This window comes from Columba livia, chromosome 3 (genome assembly GCF_036013475.1).
Source record: "Columba livia isolate bColLiv1 breed racing homer chromosome 3, bColLiv1.pat.W.v2, whole genome shotgun sequence".
In the NCBI taxonomy this organism is placed as follows: domain Eukaryota; kingdom Metazoa; phylum Chordata; class Aves; order Columbiformes; family Columbidae; genus Columba; species Columba livia.
In genome coordinates, this window is record NC_088604.1 from 110,944,329 (window position 1) to 110,952,190 (window position 7,862).

A 7,862-nucleotide genomic window follows, 5' to 3' on the forward strand; every position below is an offset into this window, starting at 1 on the left:
AGCCCAGAATATTTCAAGGTCTTGGCTGTGTTCATTGAGTGTCCTTGCTTGGACACGCTTTAACTGAAAACACAAAGGAGCCAAAGGGGAGATAAAGTAGGCAAAAATGCCTTGACAAAGACTGCAAAGCAGGTAAGTGACAACTGAAGCCAGAACCCAGTTCACCAAAGCAAGAACAGGCTTTAGCCTTGTAAAAAAAAGAAATTAAAAAAAAAAAAAAAAAGCTGTTTCCAAAGCCAGTGCAACATGACTCAAAACTAAACAAACTAAACTTGACAAAACCCAACATGTCTAACTCCAAATTAATTAACTACCAATCCATTCCTGGAAAAAATCTGAAGTCTTGTTACTAAACCTATAAAGCTTTTAGCCAATCTTGTAAAAATTCTGTGTACCTACTTGCAATACATTTGCGTGCTTTTCGACATCACCTAGCAAAAGAATATTAATTTTCTATATAACAGTAGTTAATTGTAAGAAGATTTTCATAAACTGAGTTTGTAAAGTTGCCAAAATTCTTCTCAAAAGCATTTTACCTTAAAGACCTACTCAACTTGCCCTAGGGATGTGTATTGGGAGAAGGAAAACTCAAATGTACATCATGAACCACATGGATGATTTTTCTAGCAGAATTGCAGCTACAGGTATTGCAGTTACATTCATGTTTAGGGTCATTTTGAAGAAACATATTTTCTAGCAGAGCACTATATGTAAACATACAACAAGGAAAAAATAGATCTGCTTTTTGTTAATGAATCAAGTCTATGTTGTATATTATCATGTACTTATAAAGCATTCTTACTTTCAACACATGACACAAAATTGTTTTCTTTAGGGGAAAAAAGGCATAAGTTTAACTGTCTCTTTACTCCTTGTTCCTGAGAAGAGGGAGTAGTTTAATTCCCATAGACAAATTACAAGAAACCCTAGGCAACCAAATCCTCTGACCAGTAGATATCAAGCAATCTTTTAAACTCTATGTTACTTCCTTCAGACTTTAAGTACTGCCTCACCCAAGCAGCTGACAATAACAAAATCCTCTCTGCTCCCCATGCCTGTAAAGATGGACTGTTTGGGAGAGTGTAAAGAATGCTCAGCTCAGAGGGGTCATAACTGTCTGCTCAGGGGAACTGAAACAAGTTACAACCATTAAAAATGTTAAATACTTCCTAGTCAGCAAATATTAACAAAGTTAACCAAGCAGATTTACAAACTAAAAGTCCTCACGCAACTGCCATTTCTAAACAACCTTTGGATCCAAAAGTATTAAAGCCGAACTCACATCTGCTGCAACTACATGCCACCAAATACCAGCCTCAGGTGCAGACAATTGCCCCTCATCCTCCCTGTGGTCAGCCTTTATGGACTGCAACTACAGGTAAGCAAGCAACGAACACCTGAATCTCAGCCACTGCCTTCACAGGAAACAGGTGTGTCACCCAGGTAGACATTCACACAATGGTATCAGCACTTTAAAAAAAAAAAAAAAAAAGTTTATCTACATAGATTTTCTTCTTTTTACAACAGAATTATGTTCTTTCCTCCACCATGTCACAGTCCAGGTCTCTCTCACACACTCCTCCCTTACCTTTCACAATCTCTGTACACTTCCCAAGGAGATGGTGACGGCACAGCAGCAAGACTGAATCCCGGGGCTGTACTGACCTGTCTTCAAAAGCTTGACTCAGGTAACCCTGCCCCCATCAACCAACCTCACTATATAAAACAGGCTGTCTGCAAGGCTTCCACAGCAGGAGGAAGATCAACAGCCTAGTAGGTTGGGTCACACGCAATCTTGGCTCCCCTGCCAGGAGGCAAAGCTCTCCTCCTGGTTTTACATGGGAAGAAAAGCAACTAGGCATCTTGTAATTTCAGAATTCCACTTACTTGCCTTCATACACCCACAAGAAAAGCCACAAAAATTTTAAGCATAGTATTCTGCAGGCTGAACACAAAAGAAAAATTGTACTCTGTGTTCTAATATTGCCTTTAAAGCTTTCCTTTCCCATTTTTTTCTTCTTCATGGGCACTTGAAGGAGAACAAGAACAGCAGGAGTTAATGTACTTCCCTAAACAAAAGGGAACCTAAGCTCTCCCCTCTTGATTCTAAAAGTGCACTTCTAAAAGATGAAGGCAAACAGCCGTGGACCCCTGAAGGCACTTCCAAGAAAATAAAACACTTCAGACTCCAGGCATAACATAGTCAACGACTAACGTATCAAAATATCACAGCTTTCCTCTAAAATGAGGTAGCAAATGGATGAGGAAGACCAAGATAATTTTTAGTTGTAGTCAAAATATACCAGAACATGCACTTAATTTAATAATACCAAGCTTGAAATTCATTTGAACCTTCTGTCTTACAGGTCTGGTGGTAGGTAAAACCTCCTTTATTTCCTTAATCTTTCCAATATATTTTAAGAGGTACCAGCTGTTTGCCATCCAATCTCTTTTACTTAGTATTCAAGACTTAGATAAATACACATCAAGTAATCTGGGACAAACCTAGGATATATCCTAGCTGCAAATACTGAACAAATTTTAGACTTATAAAAATTCATAGCATTCAAAAAGGCAAATGATGTACTCTCTCTTGATACAATAGTGTTTTTTAATATTAACTCAACTAAGTTTGCAAGGCTCTGCTTCTAATGCTCTAAGGGCAGGCAACGTTTGACAGGCTTGAAATACAATTTGATCTTTTTTTCTCCTGCAGAGGCTTACAAGCCTGAAGACCTTTGACTTTCTTGTTGTTGTATGGACAGATGGCTTTCAAAATTAGGTAGGAAACACTTGAAGCAACTATATTAAGATAGACATGAATGAAAAGCTGACTTTATCAACTATGAGTTGGCTCTCAAGGCTGAAGAATTGTTGGTTATACTTTGCAGTAGAATGAAAAAAATACACATTGACATGTGATGGGGGAAGAGCGGGAAGACAGACATACCAAGCCTCAGGAAATTCTACACTACCTTTCTAAATTGGGGGCGGGGGGGGGGGGGGGGAAGATTTATATTGAAAATAATCAGAACTCATAACAACAAATTAACTTCAAGATCAAAGGAGAAGTAAAATGCCACTCTTCCAATTTATGAGTGAAATAAAAAGTCTTCTAAGTTCTGTCCTCTCTAGGATGCATCTAATGCAGTGTGACATAAAACAACTCATTTTAGCTCCTAGAAGTTAGATAACACAGATCATTGAGACTTTGACCCTTTGCATGGACGTAGTCAATTAAAGATAATCAATATTTCGCAATGTGCTCATGAGAAAACCAAAAACCAGCAGACTTAAACTGAAATACACTGTGTAAAATTTCTCCCCCAAAGCCGCAAAATCCTATCTAATAAACTATTAGTAGAAATTTCTCATGTAAAGCTATCAAGCCAAAACTCTCTTGGGTAACATTATTTTTAAGGATGACTGGATAATACACAACACAGATTTTTCAATAAGGGTAAAATACAGCTTATAAAACTATCCTTTTAATGGGTTAATTTTTTAAGATATCGAGATATATAAATTTTTATTAGGTACTTAATAGGGTTTTTCAAAGGTAATTAGACAATCAAAAATCAGACAGCTAGGTACCTAGGTGCCATGATAGTCCTGTAATGCATTTTAACACTTTAGAAAATCTGGTCCTTAATGTAGTAATATTTTTAACCACTATATTACTGAATTTGCTTAGTTATCTGTAGAAAAATAAAGACCATTTACGTACAAGCAGGCTTTTGTGTACTGTTAGCACACACTTCGTCACAGACCACAGCGTAGACTGCTGGTACTGCAAAAAATAAACATATGCTAACTTATTTCAAAATATCACTATCTTTTTTACACATAAAAATCTAAAGGACGAGGACTAGAAGGCTGCACCATTTTTGCTTCTAATTTTTTGATTTTAAGCACCACCTTAAAAGTAGAGGCTCATAAGACCTATCAACACCGAGGAGAGGTCCAACTCCAGGCTGAAGCAGGGGAAAGGTGCCATAGCCCCAGGCAAATCACGAGACAGCTGGGAGTGCGCGCTGGCTGGAGCGGGACAACGCAGGGCACCACAGCCCTGCCACCCGCCTCGGGAGGCCTGCGTTTGAACACTACCATGCGCTGCAGCAGGAGGTACCGCATTCACCTCTTACAGTCTTGAAAGCTGTACTGTACACAGCAATAGAAAAATCCTCCGTGCATCAGATCTGGTGCTGTGCTGACCAAAGAAGATATATGAGCCTAAGCACACAAAACTGCTGTTTTAAAACAGTTTTGTCATTTTTCACTCACAGCATTAGACTCCCAAGCATAAAAATATCAATTCATGCTACTTCAGACTATAACTTTAATATTTAAATGTTATGTATTCAAATCCGATTAAATTTGAAGTACGAAGAACGGATTTTGTTGCTTGTGGTTGTTCCTAATAAGGTCTCAGAATATTATGAACTACATCTAAAGTAACACATTAGGTATGTAATGAAATAAAGCAACAACAGCTGACAACACCTGGATTTTAGAGCAAGGTCAGAGGATATGCTTGTCAGGACATTCACTCTAACGACTGAAGGAGAATTTTTAGAAACAACATTACAGCATCAATTCCCTTGTTTCCACCCAAACAACCAGAAGGTTCTTCCCATCCCCTCCTTTCCCCCACACCTTGACTGTGTGAGAAAGGACAGCCACAAAGTCAGCAGCTCTCTCATACTGCATTGCAGTATGGACAGAAAACAAACTTGCATACAATACTTAGACATGCTGTTCTGACGCAAGGCAGGAATTTTACCAACAGGGCTATGCTGACATGCAGAAAGAACAGCCTGAGTACTGTTTTGAAACAGCATCACGTTAGTATATAGCAACAGAGAAAAATACATTCGAGATCCTATTTTCAGTATCAATTTAATGGTTTGCAAGGCTGAGTCAGACATGGTAATCAAACACAAGATTCCTACCTGACACACTATGTTCACCTATAATGCATCTGCTTTGTTTTAAATAACAGGAACTCAATGGTTTTCAGCATTTCTGAACTACTTGTGCATGACACAGACTGTTCTGTCTCAGCTATGTCACAACAGCTTCATAGACAAAGTTCTTGAAAAAGACAGGAAATGGCTGGGATATATTTGCAAGCAAAGTATAACAGCCTCGGTTTGATTTCTCTTTGCTGACGTGTTGTTTATTATTAACGTGTGGCCGACAAGATCTTAACAACAAGTAGTAATTTAGATCTTTGTAATCATACTAACATTCCACACTTAGAAATGACACGGACAAACAACACATCTAATGCTTCCCACAGCTCCCAGTACAACAACAAACAACTTTTTAAAAGGTTTTTCAAAGCCAGTATCCATTTTATTGAGGAACAACCTGCTTTACTAAGAGATTCTGTAGCAGTTTAGACTAGCAGTTTCTATTCAAGACAAACAGAAGTCCTCTGATTTTTTAGTACTTTCTATAGTTATTTTACAGAGAACAGTGCTACAATAGAAATACATATAAGAGTCTATAAGGAAAAAGATATTTTATGACAAAAAATAATTCCACTTGTCAACTATTTCACTGTACCATTAACTTTTAAAGTATTTTGAAGTGAAATCTCCATCTAACAGTGCATGCTTTAACAAATTAAAACACTAACACCCTGCAAGACAACCTATCGATTGAAAAGGGAAAAAAAAAAAGAAAATATGGGAAAATGAATCTGCACCTCCTGCCACAGCCTGGTTAGGAAGCAAATAACAAAGTTAATCTGGAGTTGTCTTATTAGTCATAGGAGATCAGGAATAGAACACAAGCTGTTAGTATTGTTAATGTGTTCCTTTGGTCCAGATCAGAGACAAAGAGCAGAACACACGCACCCGCACCAACCCGCCCGCCGCACCCCACTGGCCCGCCAGACCGACCGGACCTACCGACCGCTCTCCACCCGCCGCGGGCAGCGGCCCCACCGCAAGCCCCGCACAGCGCAGCACCGCGGGAGGCGGCCCGCCCCGTCCTCGGGCCCGCCCCGTCCCGGCCGCTTACATAATGCGGCAGCTGCGCGACCGCCCCGGGCGAGGGCTTTCAGCGGGGACGTTAATAAACGGATCCGGCGTGTCCCGGCCCGGCAGCTCGCCAAGCCATGCTCGCCAGGTGACAGCCCGGCCGCCGCAGCGCCGCGAGCGCCTGTTGCCCTCCCGGAACGATGCGCCTGCTCTGGACCGTGCGGCACCTCGGTCACCCCGGCGGCACGCAGCCCCTCTCCTCCCGCCACAGGGCACACAGCCATCCCCTCCAGGGGAGCTGCAGGCGCCATGCCACAGCCCGACCGTGCACCCGTGTCCCGTATCCCCTCAGGGCCGAGTGCCATCCCTCCTCTCAGCTCACAACACCCCCAGGGACGGCTTCCCCCGCGCCCTCCCGCCACCGCGGCGCGAGTCGAACCCCCCCAGGACCACGCACGAACCGTCCGCTGCCGCCGCACAGCCCCACCACGACACCCGCCCGGCAGCGCCGACCTGGCCAAGCGCCTCTCCCGGCTCCCAGCCCCTTTGTGCAGGGCTGCGGGCGGCGCTGCCCGGGCTCCCTGCCCCTCCTCTCGCCCCCGGGGTCCGTGGCCGCTGCCCAGGGCCCTCTGACAGCGGAGGGGAGGGGAGGGGGCGGCACGGCCACCAACCGGTTCCAGCTGCCTCCGGCCGAGCCGGAGAGGGGGCGGAGCGGCGCGGAGGAGATGGCCCCATGTGACCTCCCCTTGCCGACGCGTCACTGCCCGCGCCTTCGGCTCCGCCCTCCCCGCCGCACTCAGTAAGGAAAGAGCGGGAAGGGTGGGAAGACCGTGTCTTTCCCTCGAAAGCCCTAGGGTGGGGTCAGGGGGCGGGGCTAAGGAAAGGCGTGGCGGCGAGAGGAGCCGGGGCGCTGGGAGGGGGCGGCCGCGCGGGACAGGCGGAGCTCCGCCCCCCAGCTCCTCCCAGGGCCGGGCACCAGCAATGCCCCGCATCGCAACCGACCGAGTGCCGGACATCGTTCCCCCCACACCTCCCGCGGGGCGCGCGGCACTGCTCCCGCAGCGCCCTCCCGCCACCGGGGCGCGAACCGACCCCCCTCAGGCCCCAGGTCTCCTCAGGAGCGCGCACCGACCGTCCTCCACCGCGCCCCCGCGGGTCCCGGCCGGCCGCGTGGGCTAGCCTGGCGGAGAGCTGCACCGGGCTTCCCAACCTGCGCTGCCCAGCTCGCTGTTCCTCCTCCCGGAAGCCGGTGTCCGCAGTCGCTGCCCAGGGCCGCCTGGCAGCGCGGGGGATGGGGCGCCCGCCAACCGGTTCCAGCTGCCCCCGGCCGGGCCGGGGAGCGGCTGCCTCGCGTGACGTCACTCCCCGCAGCTTCGGCCCCGCCTTTCCTACTGCAGCCAATCAGAAGCGAGCAGGAAGGGCTGTTCCTCGAAAGCGCTGGGCGTCCGAAGGGGCCGGGTTGGGGGCCCGTTCCCCGGGGCCGGTGGGGTGGCTGTGCGGACAGGGCTAAGGGCTGGGAAAGGGCCTTGCTGAGGCAAGGGAGGATTCCACCGCCATCACCTACTCACCCCCTGAGGTCACTTTGCCTCAGGCTGGGTCCCCAGTGCCCAGCCTGGGAGGGTGCGGGCTGCTCAGGGGCAGGTAGCTCTTTCCTCGAGGTGCTGTTGGGTTGCAATGACAGGCCAGCTGTGAGCTCATGGCATCATGGGCACAATGACTTTTCTTGTGGTATGGAGGGACAGACAGCATACCTTTCTTGAGAAAGGCTTTGGTTGCTGTGGATTTGATATTTGTTGGTGGCTGTTTATTTCCATGAGTGTTTTTCAGAGCCCCTGCTTGTGCATGTGGCCCAGACCCACTGGCAGGATGCAG

The 7,862-nt window shown here is 46.5% G+C and overlaps 1 protein-coding gene across 17 annotated transcripts in view; it reads right to left on the minus strand.

The window, feature by feature from the left end:
* GPCPD1 (glycerophosphocholine phosphodiesterase 1) overlaps nucleotides 1-7,375 on the minus strand; it is a 46,287-nt gene extending 38,912 nt beyond the window's left edge. For 3 of the 17 annotated variants that reach the window (XM_065059136.1, XM_065059127.1, XM_065059143.1), the window contains exon 1: nucleotides 6,504-6,689. The gene's annotated coding sequence lies outside the window, so the exon portion shown is untranslated. Of the gene's footprint in view, nucleotides 1-1,588; nucleotides 1,640-3,727; nucleotides 3,791-5,918; nucleotides 5,984-6,451; nucleotides 6,784-7,122 lie in introns of those variants that run through there. The other 14 variants (XM_065059138.1, XM_065059131.1, XM_065059139.1 and 11 more) reach the window with 12 other exon arrangements.
* Nucleotides 7,376-7,862: the final 487 nt, after the last annotated feature.